This window comes from Synchiropus splendidus, chromosome 18, assembly GCF_027744825.2.
Source record: "Synchiropus splendidus isolate RoL2022-P1 chromosome 18, RoL_Sspl_1.0, whole genome shotgun sequence".
NCBI classification, from domain to species: Eukaryota; Metazoa; Chordata; class Actinopteri; order Syngnathiformes; family Callionymidae; genus Synchiropus; species Synchiropus splendidus.
The window spans coordinates 904,174-919,603 of record NC_071351.1 but is presented as its reverse complement, the minus strand read 5'-3'; the positions used below and the strand labels follow the sequence as shown (position 1 = coordinate 919,603).

Genomic DNA, 15,430 nt, shown 5'->3' with positions numbered 1-15,430 from the left:
CAAAAGTAAAACTCCCTATATATTACCTCTTGAAGGCTACAAAGATAACACTGAGGCATTGTGAAACTTGAATTTATGGAGGAATAGTTGGGTATATTTTCCCCAAAACATGCCATTTTCTTCCTCCCGTTCGACCCAGCTTTCTTCACTACTGTCGCTCATCTGTTTTTCTTCAACATGTATTCAAGGACAGGTAATATTTAATGAGCAGAGTACCCAAATCTCTGCAAGCATTTTTGGTTATGTTTGCATACACAGCTAAACATTGATTTCCATATATACAAGGCCCGTCTGTTGGAAGCATCCACAGGGTGCGCCTGTGTCGGCCCGCTGCCGAACGTTTGGTGTGTTAATGTGGTAAAAAGTCGACATCTATGTGAACACTCTGCCCTCCTGAACCCGGGATGCCCTCTGACAAACACACACACACACACACACCCATCCACTAGTCAGAGGTGAGATGGCTGCAGGCGAGGAGGCAGGTCGGCAGCGATTAGAAGGGCTGTGTGTGTAATGGTTGCCATGTGCGGGCCCATCTCATCCACCATTACACACACATGGCGCCCACCAATCCCTCCAAGATACCGTACACTTTTCAAAACATTAGCCTCTAATGCTTTAATGCCCTCGCGTCCATGAGGCTGCAGCTAAAATGGCAGACATGGAGGAATGCTGGCTTGTGTTTACTCGGGTGTTTGAGGAAGGGCGGGCTTGAGTTTTGGATTCAGAGCGACAGAGGGAGTAGAAATGATGCTTCACCAGGAGAGTTGGGGCTTGTTGGTGCCTTGAAGAATGATGAGTGCAGGCGGGTACCAAAACACTTTTGTGATGCATTTCACCTGCTCAATTCTGCACCTGCATGGTCGTCCTCCTCCACTGTTGTGTGACGACTTGCACTTGGACACTGACAACACTCTCATCCACATAGAGTTCCATCATCTTCAAATATATAATTTATAATGGGGTACATTTCATGTAATGTACTGTATATTCGCTAATCTAAAGTGCAACAGAGGAAACATAAGGAAGATACGGTGTTGTAAAACATATTGAGAAACGTGAGGAAAAAGATCTTGTATACCTCAAGATGCATTTACAACTATAATAATATGGTGCACAATATTACACAGTAATATGCATGAAATAACTAGAACAGAAGAAAGACATTAAAGAAGGGCAGAGCACTGTGTTTGAATGTGACCGGATCAGATGACCAGATAGGAGCCAAACTGCGCCTGCATTCATCATTTTTCCGAGGCAATTCCCGTGTTCACAGGTGGCCAATGTGAAAGTGAGAGGGCAGGTGTGATTCACTGACACGACCTCTCCTTATAGAAGACCTGAAGTCCTCCTCATTCACTTCCTTTCGGGCGACATGGCTGGTTTCAATAGAAAGTTTCTGCCACCTGAGTTGCCGTCCCCCTGTCCGAAATGAGCCCCTCCCACCTTCCCTGTGCTGACATTTTGAGCCGCAGCGATCGGCCTGCCTTCGTGTCTATGAGCTCACTGAAAGTAAACACAACCAGGGCAGGCGCAAAAACAAAACGTGTTATTGCAAGGGATTCATTGTGTCAACAGGGTCGCTGCGTCCAAGAAGAAGGGGCGCAGTCTGCCGACAAAAGAGACGATTCACCCCAGTAGCTCATGTACAGTCCACCCTTTTATAGCCCGTGTTCACTCATCAGCAAAGATAACATTTTCTGTCACGGAAGGCTCCGCTGCCGCTCCTCTTGGGCTGCTCACAGGGATGTCGCTGTGCTGCTTCACGGTCGTGATGAAAAAAGACATTGTTCCTGCAGGCGCCGGGGAGGTCAGGAAATTAATGCTTTTCATTTTCAGCAGAATATTGGCTCTGGCTGTGACTCGCCAGTCGATGTGTTCACGAGAGGCAGAGCCTTGATCACGAGTCATTGCTTTCCTCTTCCTGTCCTCCCTCATCTTGAACCTCGACAGTTGTCCTCCTCTTATTCTTGGGTCCAACACTGGACCATCCAAACTTTCTCTCCGAACTTCTCCCTCTCATATATTGAGTTCTGATCTTGACCTTTCCAGTGACCCTCATAGCCACCACAGTACCTCCATTTCTGACTCTGAACACAGTTCAGCAAAAACAAATTAAAATAGATTTATTGACTTTTTTATATGTTAAATAAAACGTGTGTTCAATAAAATTAAATCAATATTTCTTTATGCCTTTTGTTTTTAGAACCCAGTTATACTTATTATTATTATTATTTATTTATTTCTAATTTCTTTCTGAGGACTTTCAGTTAATATAAAAATAAAAAACTACAACTTACAGTAACAGTTTATTAAAATATAAGATATTTCAATTAATATTTTAATCTGAACACATGAAAACGTGTTTTCCTTCTTTCCCTAGATGTTTAGAGCACTAGAGAAGCGTTTTCCAACAATACTAAGTCAGTGATTCATGGAAACAAAGGTGGACGTCTGATCAGCTCTCCGCACCATGTCGCGACTGTCTCCGTCCAACAAAAGTGCCGAGTCGGCATCTGGGCCCAAAAGCCGGCAGCCTCATCGATCACCGTGAAACTTTCACTTTGACCGCCGATCAATAATTGAGGGATCACGCTGATCCATCTTGAAAGGCCGCTCTCCTTCACACTCTGCTACTTCCCCGGGTCTTGCAGATTATTAATCTCACTTCTTCTGGAGGCTGGAGCTCCCTAATGAAGCGAGTGGCCTCAAGAGCAATTAACACAGCGTTTAATTAAGGCTGCAGTCTGATGGCCGAGTCTCCGCCGAGCCACAAGAGCGTAATGAGCGTCAACACAAATAACCCCAGACTTCTTTACCGATTCTCAGACTCGCGTGGCTGACCCGTCTGACCTGTGCGGCGAGCGCTTAAAAAAGATCTGGCCCCAGAATAGCACAAACCTTTATTTAGATTGGGAGGCAGCGAGTCAAGGGTACGAACCGCCACTGTCCAAAAAGCATGAAGCAACAGGAAGAGAATGTCTACGGTGGTGGTTTGCCAACTTCCCAAGCCGAGGGGAATTGTTTTTTTAACAGGGAGATTAAGACAAGCGCTGGGCTCCACTTAATAGATATCCATACACAACGTGCAACAGCGCGAGATTACAGGCTGGTGTTTTGTTTTCCTCTGCTTTAGCCATGTTTGCTCGACTCCAGTGTTCCAGCAGCTGTCTGCGGACACGCCGGCTGCCAGCCACGGTGCTTGACTCCGGTAATAGGAATTGAAAGTTTAAGCTCTTGAGGGTCTAAGTGCTGTACTGGAGTCAGTTTAGCTTTCTGAGTCAGGCTCTCAGCAGGGCCTGGAACAGAGTCCTAGATCAGCAACACTTCTGTCCGAGCAGCAGTCGCACTCCGGGGAAGCACGAAGAGGTTACATACACACTCAAAACAAAACTCAAACACCCTCCTGCATTTTCTTTCTGTGTAGCCTTCATATGCAAAGTCCATGTGTGCACAATATTCCACCCAATAAATCATCTTTGACATCGATACCTCATATGTCACTCGAAGTAACTAGGTCGGACTGTTGTCAAGTTCCTATTTGACTACAAAATAAAAGACAAACTAATGCACCAAAATAAATCTTCACTTGAGCAACTGTAAGAGATCATGATCATGTAACAAAAATAGCTGCACAATACATGTTCGATCAGAATATTCAAGTCAATTATCTGCCTCAAAAAGAGGCCCATGAGTAGCGTTGCCGTCAAATCTATTGGTCAAACACAGTTTTATTTCTTGCAGAAAAAGAAACGGTTGTCATTTAAGAAAAAAAGAAGTCAACTTGTAGTTACATGTACTACTCATGAAGCATCAGAAATCTAAACATGTTTCATGGTGACTGCTTTGAACGGTTTTAAAGTGCAAAAATATAGAGATGGCTTTATCTCTCTCCTGGATTTCCCTCCACTCCTGCCCTGAAACCTTGAGCACATAGAGAGGGCGAGATATCTTCTCAGACAGAGCAGAAATACAAATACAGGAAGGTGTTTAGACACAGGCGGAGAGATGCCCAGAACTTGACCTCTCAGGAGAGACGTGTAACCATTAACACGGTGCACCCTAGTGGTTTCCCTCGACACGGAATCGGGCTTGGGATTGAAATAACCCTGGAATGAATCATGACAACATCAACAAAAATGAATGTACAACTTCAGAAAAGGCCAAATACATCCGTCCAGTGAGGTAGTGTAATCACTCTGTCAGCCGTGAGAGCTTCAGAGGAGAGTTTCCATCTGCAGCGCTTGTCGTGCTCTGTCTGAGTTCGCCGTATCTGTTTGTGTCGCGTCACGGCGCGTAAACACATGAACTGATTAGTGGTTGAGCGGCCTGCCGGAGCCTTGCACTGGGAGGTGTGAGACATGTGAAGGAGTTCAGGCTGGGGGGGCGCAAATCTCAACTTAAACGCAAGGAGATTAGACAACTTTGGTAAGATATTAGCTGTTCAAAAATGAGAAAAATGTCCCTAAGCCTCTTGTACGGCCACTCGACCTGGTCAGACAAGAGCTGCTTTTGTTTCGCAGACAGAAGCCCAGAGCGTGGTGTGATTAGTGTGTGTCTGTGTGTGTGTGTTGGGGGAGAGTCTTGGCGATCCAGAGGAGTGCTGCGTGTTGTCCCAGCAAGCCAGGAACCAAGGGTGCTTGACCATGAATAACAGTGTGCGACATCAAAGCTGGCACAGCAGATAGAGAACGTTTATATAAAAGCAGGGTTGTTGTGGTGAGATAAGAAGCAGCAGGTCTGCCGGGTGACATGGCCTGGCCTCTGTCATTAGAGAAGTCCTGGCTGAGTCCAACTCCCCACCCCCCTCCACCCACTGCCTCCCCGTCCCTCACCTAAACATACGGAGAGGGCGCGAATTGCTGGAGACAGTGAGACAGACAGGCCGAAAGAGAGAGTCTAGACGCAGCCCATGTGAGCATGTGTCATATGGAACAGATTTGGTGCTAATGACCCGCACGCCCCCCCCCCCCGCCGCTCTCCGTGCCCACCCTCTGCCATCTCTTCCTTGAACTCCCCGCCCATGTCGCTCCACGGCCGACCCGCTCAGCGTCAACACGGCTTCAGCGTCTTTAAGCCCTTGTGATGGATTGACACCCGGTGAGCTTGTACCCGTGATCTTCCTGAACAGATATTGAAGACATTCATGTGTTAGCATTTCTATCTCCAGCTTTGGCAGAAAGAGCGGTTCGGAAACACACCAGACACCATCCTGGTCGTGCTCCTCAACTCTAGGCTTCGCGTCTTAGCTCAAAGCTCAGTTTTCCTCCCACTGGCTCATGGAAGACCAAGCTCTGCATGGTGGCGTTAAAAATGTAGGGATAATTTGTGGCCTGACGAAATGGTGAAAGATTCCCTCCCGCCCCCAGCATGTTGAGTGTCCACCACTTTAGGACTTGACCTCAACATCGCCCTTCACCCGGCCCATCCGCCCCGCGCACTTCCCCTATCTCTGTCTCTTTGACTCTGGCATTCTCTCACGTTAGCGCATCGCAGCGCCAGATAGGCCTGCCAGACACCCCCTGTCCTCCTCCAGCGTCTCTGACCACACACTCTGTTAATCGGTAACCAGAGTTTATGGGAAGCCGGGAACTCTTCGACCACGCCGTATTGAGAAGACGCACAAGATAATATGTCGGCTTTCGGTGAGTTCGGATCATATGTGCTGGAGTCGTGTTTGTCGCCGCTGTGTTTTTGTCGGTCAAAACGTTCAGGCTCTGCTCAGGAGGAACATTAGTTCTCCGCAGTCGATATCAATGAAGTGCTCCAGTTATCTCTTTTACCTTCCTCCAACAGCTTGGATCAATACTCATCTGTCACGGCTTCACCTGCTGAATGTTATCGCTTGTTCCGGAGATTAGCTCGCCATCACATCTTATCCACAGATATGTCGGGTGGGGGGGGGGGCAGCCTGATTCTCTCTCCTCGTGTTTGACTAACCTTTCACGAATATTTTTCCGAGCGTTGCTCTTTGCATCCTCCAGCGTCCCCAAATAGATCGACAAGAGAACTCTATTAAGTCTTGTTACCGAGCTCCTGTGATGCAGCGGTGCTCGGCCTCATCCATAACCCGGCTGCCACTGCGACCAAAGCAGACCCATCCCTCATCCTGTTTCTCATCCTTCAAACCTTGACCACTCTCCTCCATCTGTCTGTCAGCCGAGGACTTAACCTCTCACCTCGACAAGCCCGCCCCCCTTGTTACCCCAGCCCCCCCCCCACTTGAGAGTATCACTGACCAGCAATGGTTAACGCAACTCGTTTTCCCCAAAGGTCACACACGGCATGACCCTGACTGACTGCTAAACTAAAGACATTTTTTTTTAAATAAACTCAAATATGAAGTGGTTGAGTGACACACCACTTTCCACTGCAGTTTTAGGTCCGTGTTTTATCTAGCGCAGTGCGTTTCTGCCGTCAGATGTGTTGTGATTTATGGTTCCGGTGAGGGAGCACCACTGCTGCTTGTCCTTGGGTCATCACACACTCAGGACAGGGACGCACTGCCGATGGACTCGCTCTGTAATTGATGATTCTCCATTTGCAAACCAAATGTAGAAGACACACCAAACTCTACGACACACTAAGCAATGTGGATGGTGTTTCAACCAGTGCGGTGACTGAGGGCCGAGCCATGTGATGAGCTTCACCCGTCGGTGGTCGTAATGTTCCCCTGCACTCTTCCAGACCAGCCTTCTCGGTGGCTGCTTCTTCGTACAGATGTGTACCACCTCACTCAATGGCACGTGTGCCACTCCCCCCACCCCCACATTCTTCTTCTGACACGTTGATATAAGCACAGCGCGACATGCTCCGACAGCAGTATAAATATTTTATTAACTCTAATGGAAATCATCACGGAACACTAATTGCTGTGCATATTATCTGAGGTACACTATGGGCAGCGGACGTCGCCTTTGATCCTCCCTCACCCCCCCTCCTTGTCTCCCTCCTTTCTTCCTTCAGCTCATCTCACTCTTCTCCATCTCCTAACTATACATAGCCATCAGTAACTTGTTGTCATGGCACTCTGTCAACCCTCGTAAAATTGCTCACAATTTTTCCATGTATTTTTAATAAGTATGAAACAATATATTGTATCATAAAATGAAGCAAAATATATGAGTGAAAAAATGTTAGCAGACATTTGTTTGGCATTTTTTTTTCAACCATGTTTTGGTACGAACGTCTTTTCCGAGCAGCTCATGCATTGGTCATGCAGCGGTCGACAGACATTTTGGAGCAGTCTTGTGTGCGTCTCTCTCATCTAAGGATGTTTTTGAGTCCGTTTTGTTTTTATGTGGGAGCATTGAGAACAGTTGAGACAACATCTAGGCCCCATGCTCTTCACGGGTGACTCATCAGTAATGTGAGACATGCAGTTTATCAAAGTTAATATCCATTGTGAGTAGCTTTTTTTTTGAAGAAATGCTCCTGAGTAAACAACAGTGGTGGAGATTGAGCCGTCCTGACATCAGCTTCATCCTCTCCCTGTTTACTTGTTGTTATTTACAGCGCATCTCCGTGCGGTTGTTTGATGTCGCTCCTCTCCTCTCCCACTCTCTCACCCACCTCCTTTTAGCCTGAGACAAAACAAGTTAATTAGATCGGAAGTGAGGGGCTATCAATGGGGAATCAGTATTCACATCAAGACCTTGTCTGGACACAAACAGCAGGAAGCCAAACAAGAACTGGGCAACGCTGAATAGGAGGACGGGAAGAGAAGAATAGCAGCCGGACCAAAAGAGAGGGAAGGCAGGAGAGGCCTGAAATACTGTTGCATTCGACAGGCTCAGCTTATTCACATGCTTACTGCACCGTGGGCGAGAATTTCACTTTGTTTTTATGAAGGTTGTGTTGTGTCCTCAAACAGCTGATATTGCTCAATTGAATAGCATAGTTTAGGATGTTTTGCATGCTAAGATTTCTGGCAGACTGAGAAACCTTTTGACTTGAACAAAGCTCTACTTCAGGCGGCACTTTTCCACCATCTTAAATCATTCATAACAAATCATTTTTCTATTCTAATACATATTTTAATCCAGAAGAGAGGATGGGTTTGCATCTTATTTTGAAGGCAACGTTAAGGGCCTCGTGGAGAGGAGAGAACTGGGGCCACCTTTGGCGGGAAATGTCAGAGGAAGAAGAATCGCTCCAGTCTCTCACTGCCGCTTCGCAGCATCAGACACCATCCCGGTCATCTCCTCATCTGACCAAAACCTGACGCTAACCCCAGTGTTTTGGTATCGCTGGCTGAAACAGTTCCTCTTTCGTTTCGTCTTGATCCAAACATAAAGGCATAGAAGAGGAAGCTGGGTGGATGGAGGGGGAGAGGGGTGGTCCCATTATCTCATGTGGCGGGCCACCTGAGCTAAAGACAGCCATTTGTTCCCAGATCGACCTGTCGACCTCCTCTAATTACCAGCCAATTACGTCCAAATGGACTGCACTCACCCTGCACACTCCAGCGAAATTGCCTCTCTCTGTCTTCATGTGGCTCTGTTGTCAGTCAGTGACATGGTTTCAGTGGTTGTTTGCCCATCTTTTATATGAACCTCCTTTTTAAACTCATACTTCGGTGTAACTTTCTCTGAGCTCATCATCTTGCGCCTGGCACCAGTCGGTCTCAGCAGGCCGGTGTGAATCCATGAGCCGCCCAAAAGAGAAGAAGGCTGAGCCCTTGTTCCCAGAATTCTTTGTGGTTGGCCTTCCATTGTTTAACGGCACTTGTACACGGTATTGTCAGAGCGATTGTGAGACTCAGTCTGTGGATGGCGATAGAGCAAGCGGAGCGCTGGCCACAGACGGAGGATGAGGAAGAGTAGGAGGGGGGTGGTGGGGGGCCAGAAGCATTGTGTCCCTCACTCGCTATTCTACTGCTTTTCCATCTGTTTCCTTCTCTTCCTTCCTGTTTCTGTGGGATAGTGAGGGGATTAGTAATAGCAGCGACACGACTCCTAATAGGGGAAGTCGGGGTCGGGAAATATGATGGATCATTTTGAGATATTATCTGACCGAGCGCTGCAATAGTTTTGAACTCTGACACCTTGTTACTGGCTGGAGGGGTTGGATTGTTTTAGAATACCTGCGTGCATTTGTCAGTCACCCTTTTAAGTCTCAAGTGTCAGTGAGGTTGCTGGTGAAATTCCAGGAACTGTGTACGACTCAACGAATTTCCCCATGCCATTTTTTTGTCATTCAGCTGACAGGGGGATTGGCTGTTTGTCGGCAGAGTAACTCCAAAACAGATACAGCTTTGGGGCTTGGTTGCAAAATGGACAAACTTAGTAGTGAAGTACCGTAGTTTCCAGACGATAGAGCTCACTGGAAATTAAGCTGCACCCACTGCATTTCAGAAGGAAACACATTTTGAACATACATAAGGCACAGGGGTCTGTAAACCACGGGTGCAGCGGTGCGGTTTACGCCATAGAAAGGTGAGTGATTTCTGTGTACCAGCTTAAAAATTCACTTCTGAACTAGTGTTGAAAATAGGGTCATAATATATGAGACTCGTCACATCAGACCAATGAACCAGCCGTTTTATTTACATTGATGCGCTCAATGAGCTGGAGCTCCGCCTCCATAGCCATGGAGTGCTTGAATGTAACCTACAGGGTTCAGACTATGAGAAAATAGTAGAGACTCATAGTCTGGAAATTACAGTGGCATTCTGTGACTGATTCATTCCCTGCTGTGTGGCAAGTTTTTCGCTTCTCCTGTGTGTTTTATTGGAGCTGTGTACTGCCCCCTACTGTCTCATTGTGCTTGGTATATATTTAACATAAAGTAAATCGATAAATTTGTGTTGGGCAACAGCATTGGGTTAAAAAAAAAGCATCCCAGTGTGGGTGGAAATGAGAGGCTGGCCGGAGGTATGCACTGACCCAGTGCTTTTCTCCTTCACTCTGAGGTGCACTTCCTCCATGTTTGAGATTAGCCTGTCTGACATGACTTGCATTACGAGAGCAGGTGTTAATGACTCAATCCCTTTCTTCGTTAATAAATAATAATAACAACTTAATATCACCATGGGGGCGTCGGAGCGTCATCTGATGTGTGTCATTGACATATTCTGGAACCCTTGGAGATGAATTCCTTATTTGCCCTGCCACTGAGCTGAGTGTGAGTGTGAGCGCAGGTGTGTGTTCGACTGGATTGTGGACTGAAGCACGGAAGGCTCGCCGGCCTGCAGGCCAAGTTTGATGCTAAGTGGATTAGCATATCTCTCATGTCAGCTCCATTCACACTGACAGCTTGATGACATGGGACTGTGTGATGGCTGAGACCCACCTGACTTCGGTGGAGCAGACCTCCCAGCAGGTGGTCCCACTCAGAGCCCTGGTCAGGAGAGGAGAGTTAAAGAGGAGTCACATCTTATTATTAGGGCGTAATGTAGGAGCAGTGAGGTGAAAAATGCTTCGTTTAAGTCGGTCATTTTTATGCAATGTTGCCGTCTTGATGCAGAATTAAAAGGGTTCTCCCAACTATGGCTTCACCTGCTCGACAGACCTCCAGCTTTAGGTGCTTCTAAATCAAGTCCACTCTCATTTCTAGAGTCCTGTGCATAAACTTAAGTGATCGTTTTTAGATAAAGTTACGGGACAAATGCAGGTCGCTTTAAGAGTCATTCATGTTTTTGACTGTGTTCCACTTTTTAGTCTGGTTTCTGAGGCTGTAGCCCTCAGTCATTACTTCTCACTCCTGCTCGAGCAACCAACCTTTCATCCACGCTGGGAACTTCCTTCTGGCTTCTTCCTGTTTTTATCAACGTTTTCAGAAAGTAATCCTGGTCTGATCATTGTCTTTTCTGCAGTTTAAGAGTGAACTTCAGTGTTTGCTATATTGTAACCATGTTTTTGAGGGTTTTGGTCCAAAGAATTATCCAAAAAAAAACCACTAAACTGCGTGGTCACTGGACTTGTTCACATCAATGAAACTATTGATCCAAGATGGACAGAAGATGAGAAGGTCCCTACCCTAAACCTCATGCACTCCATAGTAAATGAGCAGGTTGGAGAGCCTGCAGCTCAGCATGATGCTGCATGTTAAAATCTGTTAGCGATGGCCACAGAAGCCTCGAAGTATAGCCGTACAAGTAAAAAGTATACACTCGGTGTGGCCAACGACAAACAACATGAGGTTGCTGCAAGGAAATTCATTCATTGGGCTTTACACTGAACCCAAAATAAATGTAATTGTATGTGCTGCGGTGGGTGTATAAATAGAGCAGTGGATGATTTGACACCGCGCTCTGCTTCACAGCGAGCCGTGATTGTACGGAGACGTCCACCAGAGCGCCAGCGGTCAGCGTGATTTATTATCATTGTTGGGTCTTCCACTCGGAGCGGAGTTGGCTTCACACAAGTTAGTCGTCTCCCTCGCATCGTCTTTCCCTCCCGTCTGGGGCGAGCGGTGGGGGGAGCACCCTTCCTCCGCGCTCGGTCTGCAACACTTTTTTTTGTCAGGGTGATTAATAGCACGCTGGATTGTCGTTAATTCGGTGGCTAATGACTGTAGGGAGCAGGCGAGGAGAAGAGCAGAGCAGAGCACGCGGAGACTGGCCAGTAATAGACTGATGTATGAGTGCGGCCCGTTTCCAGTGGCAGAGGTGAATATCACCCCCCCACCCTCCGACCCACGTCCTCCCTGTATGCTAACTAACACATGCTGCAGGAGTCCCTACCCCCCCGCCTCACCCCCTCCCCAGGATGATGTTTGCAACTCAATCTGGTAAATGTAACTCAATATTGATTATTATTAATATTTATCATGTTTGTGAACACGCTCTCGTCTGGTGCTATTAATCTCCCCTGTTAATAAATGTCTCCAGCAGCCCGGGCCCTCAGGGCCACCCCTCACACACCTGCTCACAGCTGCAGGAGGCTTCCTCCCTCTTGTCTTGTGATCGAGTCCGAGTCGGTCGCACACACACTTTGGACTGTGACACCCCCAGGCTGCTCCACACAGATCACACATCCATCACACGCAGTGCTTCCCTGCCCTGCCTGGCCGAGTCACCTCCACCTGGTATTTGTGTTTATTTTTTCACCATTATTATTGTTATTAGCCCAGGTCTTCTTAAATAGTGGGATGGCCCCCCCTGGACTACTACTTTACTTTACTTTCTTTTCTTCGACGTTAACTGTACTTCTAATAGTTTTATAGACAAATGCAGCGGCGAGTTGGCGGGCGCAAAGCCTTCACTCCTTGATGCACCCTCAGTATGCAGTCTAGTATGTCTGGAACAGGAAGTAGAAGTTCTGCATCTGACTGCTTTTCTAGTGGCCAAATCTGCAAGGAGTTATCAAGAGGCTGCTTATATCCAGCCACCATTGTCTTTTCTTCCGGCGATGTCATTCTCACCTCCGACTTCCTACTTCCCAGCTAACTGGAAGGCAGTATCAGTGCTTACCCCGACCGTCCATCCAACCTGCTGAATACGTACTGCCTTTCTAGGCAGGGTTGGTCCACCTCCTGTGGCCTCCCTCCCTGAAGCGACTGGCACAGTAAGTTAGCTGAGCTTCAACAGTGAAAGACCACAGACTGGCATTAAACAAATCCATTGATGGCGGCACCGAGGTTCGGCCTCCAGTGATGGTGGAGGTTTTAAGGGACCGTGGAGGCCAGAAAAACCAGGTTCCTGTTTCAGTTAAAGGGCAGGTCAAGGCTAAACCGAGGAAGAGGTGAATCCAGCTTTGTGTTTTCTTCCCTCCAAATTTTTTCCACCACCACCAATTTCCCTGTGAGTGTTGTGCTGGTGACGAGCAGGGTGAGAGGCACATTCGCTCACATACACTTCTCCCATGTTTGCTCATTTATTGCTCAGCCAGCTGCTCATTTTTCATATCTGTCATGATCCACACATTCTTGTACTCCCCGCTTTTAACTTCCTTTCATGAGACGCTCTTTTCTCCCCATATTTGGAGCCAGGGCAGAATTTTGCATAGTTGACTCTTTTCCCTGGATACTGTCTTTTCATCAGTGGCTGGCTGGGGTTTTGAAGTGATCCAGATCGATCCTGAGCCAGACAAAGATACTGTGTGGGACGGGGACGGGGCGGTGCAAGCGAAACAGGACGTGTGTGTGTGTGTGGTTTTATGATGTCCATCATTGGCACTCCAGCCCTATTTCCAGTGCCTTTAATTGTTTTCATAGGCACCGCCGCGGCGTGGACACCACACACCTGCCCACCCTCCAGACGCTTGGCACCGCCCCGAGCATGTGGTTTTCACTCCTTGCATTTGTATATGCAACTTAAACCTCATGGTACACCGTTCAGCAGCAACTTTCAGAGATGGCTTTCCTGCATACAGCCATCATCCGGGTTCCGTCGGGTTGAGGGAACGGGCCACATGTGTTTGTGTGAGTCCAGGCAGACGGCAGAAAATGAGTCCAGATTTCTATCTCTCTGCATTTAAGTCTGGAGTGCTCTGATTAAACACAACCACAAAACAATTTACTCGCTGAAAGACCCTGCGATCGACCTGCTGATTTCTGCAAAAGTTTCTTGGCCACGGCAACACTGATGTACTTTCACTCTTTATTTATTACGGCCGTCTAATTTGCTGCAGAATGATTATTGGGCTGTTTCATGTCATATCTCGTGATTCTCATGATATCATCTGTACCTACACCACCGCCTGGGCTCTTGCTTGGAATACAGCCACAGCTCCCGCGGACGCTACAGAGCGGGCGGCATGTTTACTGCATGCTTTTACTGTTGATCAGATGATGCATCACCTTCATGTGGCCGGCTCTGGAGCTCACGGCTGCAGCGGAGTACTTTTCCACTGGAATAACAGCCGCCGAACAAGCAGCCTATTGTAGCCGCCGCCAGCAGCCCGGACCCCCAAGGTGCGAATTAATGATTGACCCCTGATGTAATCTGGAGGAATAGCTCCCCTGTAAAAGCAGAAAGAGATGGCCAGGACACGAGGAGCCAGAGAGGAACGCGCTATCTGGCCCTGCTGCTTTTTAAGAATCCCAGGAGGAGAGCGAGTGTCCAACTTTTGAGCCCCTCAGCTTGCTTTTAAAGGCTTAAGAGCTGCTGAGTCATCAGTTGTAGCCACCAGAATGTGAGGTGTTATGAAACAAGCTGCTACGGAGGGGTGTCCTGTGTTGGTCGCTCTTTTGGTATCGCTTGAGATCCACTCAAATAGATGATCTCATTTACTTGGATCACTAAAAGAAGACGTCCAGGCTGACCCCCCTCTTGCTGGAACCATCCGTCAGCTTTCATCCTCTTGTCTAGAGGTAGGCTCAGTACATATTGTGACCGTTGAGTTGAGCCCTTAACAGATTTTTAAAAATTATTATTCTTTTATTTTATTTCAATTAATTTATTTCATAAATCAATCATTCTCAATCTACATAATGTATATATGTCATTATTTTCTATTCACTGTAGGTCAGAGATGAGCAATTACATTTCCTGAAGGGCCACATTAGAAACTGAGACTGTTGTGAGGGGCCAACGTCAAAAGAAAGACTGCAAAGAATACAAAACATGAGGGAAAAATATCCAAAATATGTACTTAAGTAACAAGGACAAGTTGACCTCAACAGATTAAATGTAAGTGAGGATATTAAGAAGAGTAAATACAAAGTGAAAACGATTGAAATATTTCATTTCATACGCACTTCATTTTAATTTAAATCAACATAACTATGGACCAGACATTCAATATAAAAAGGCAATTTATTTCAAAATATATTTTCAGTAATCCTTCAATTAATTTTGAGGAACAAGAATAACACACAAAAATGGCCGATGAAATTTTGCTATATTTACTGTTGAATTGGTGGCGGTGACTAAAAAAAGAAAGAACACAAAAGACAGAAAAATTACAACATCGTTTATATTTTTAGTCTGAAGACGAGAGGGCCACAGAAATACAGGCACCGGGCCGCACTTTTCCCAGGTCTGCTCTAGGTGGTGGATGTTTGGTAACTTTTGTTAAAGAACCATGGCAAAATGTAACATTAATATTACATTTCATTTAAACGGACAATAAATACAGATATTTGGGAGTTTCATTGTGACTCCTGGGGGCAGCAGACAAGGCAAAGAGATCCAGCCTCTCAACTGTGAGACGCTCGCTCTCCATTTGACACGTGATTGGAGTGTTTCATTGAATTGAAATTTGGATTGATCAATAAGACAATGAAACACAGACGACGCAATGAGGCCATGCTTCTCAGCAGGAGAGAAGCGTATGGAACCAAAGCCATGAAGACCATGCTTTCCTCAGGGGGCGACTCTGAACTGGCCGGGGAAAGGGAAGTCTCTGATGAAGCTTCACACTGCAGTGGATTTATACTTCCTGTATTGGACTGTCAATCTTCTCACTCTGATGCTGTTCTTATTAGCGTAGCAACTCTTACTTTCCCACACAAGTTGTTTTTTTTTTTTTAATCAAATTAAAAG

General features: G+C 46.7%; 1 protein-coding gene across 7 annotated transcripts in view; it reads left to right on the top strand.

The window, feature by feature from the left end:
• Positions 1-15,430, top strand: part of prdm16 (PR domain containing 16) — a 134,432-nt gene that overhangs the window by 28,619 nt on the left and 90,383 nt on the right. The window lies entirely within an intron of this gene.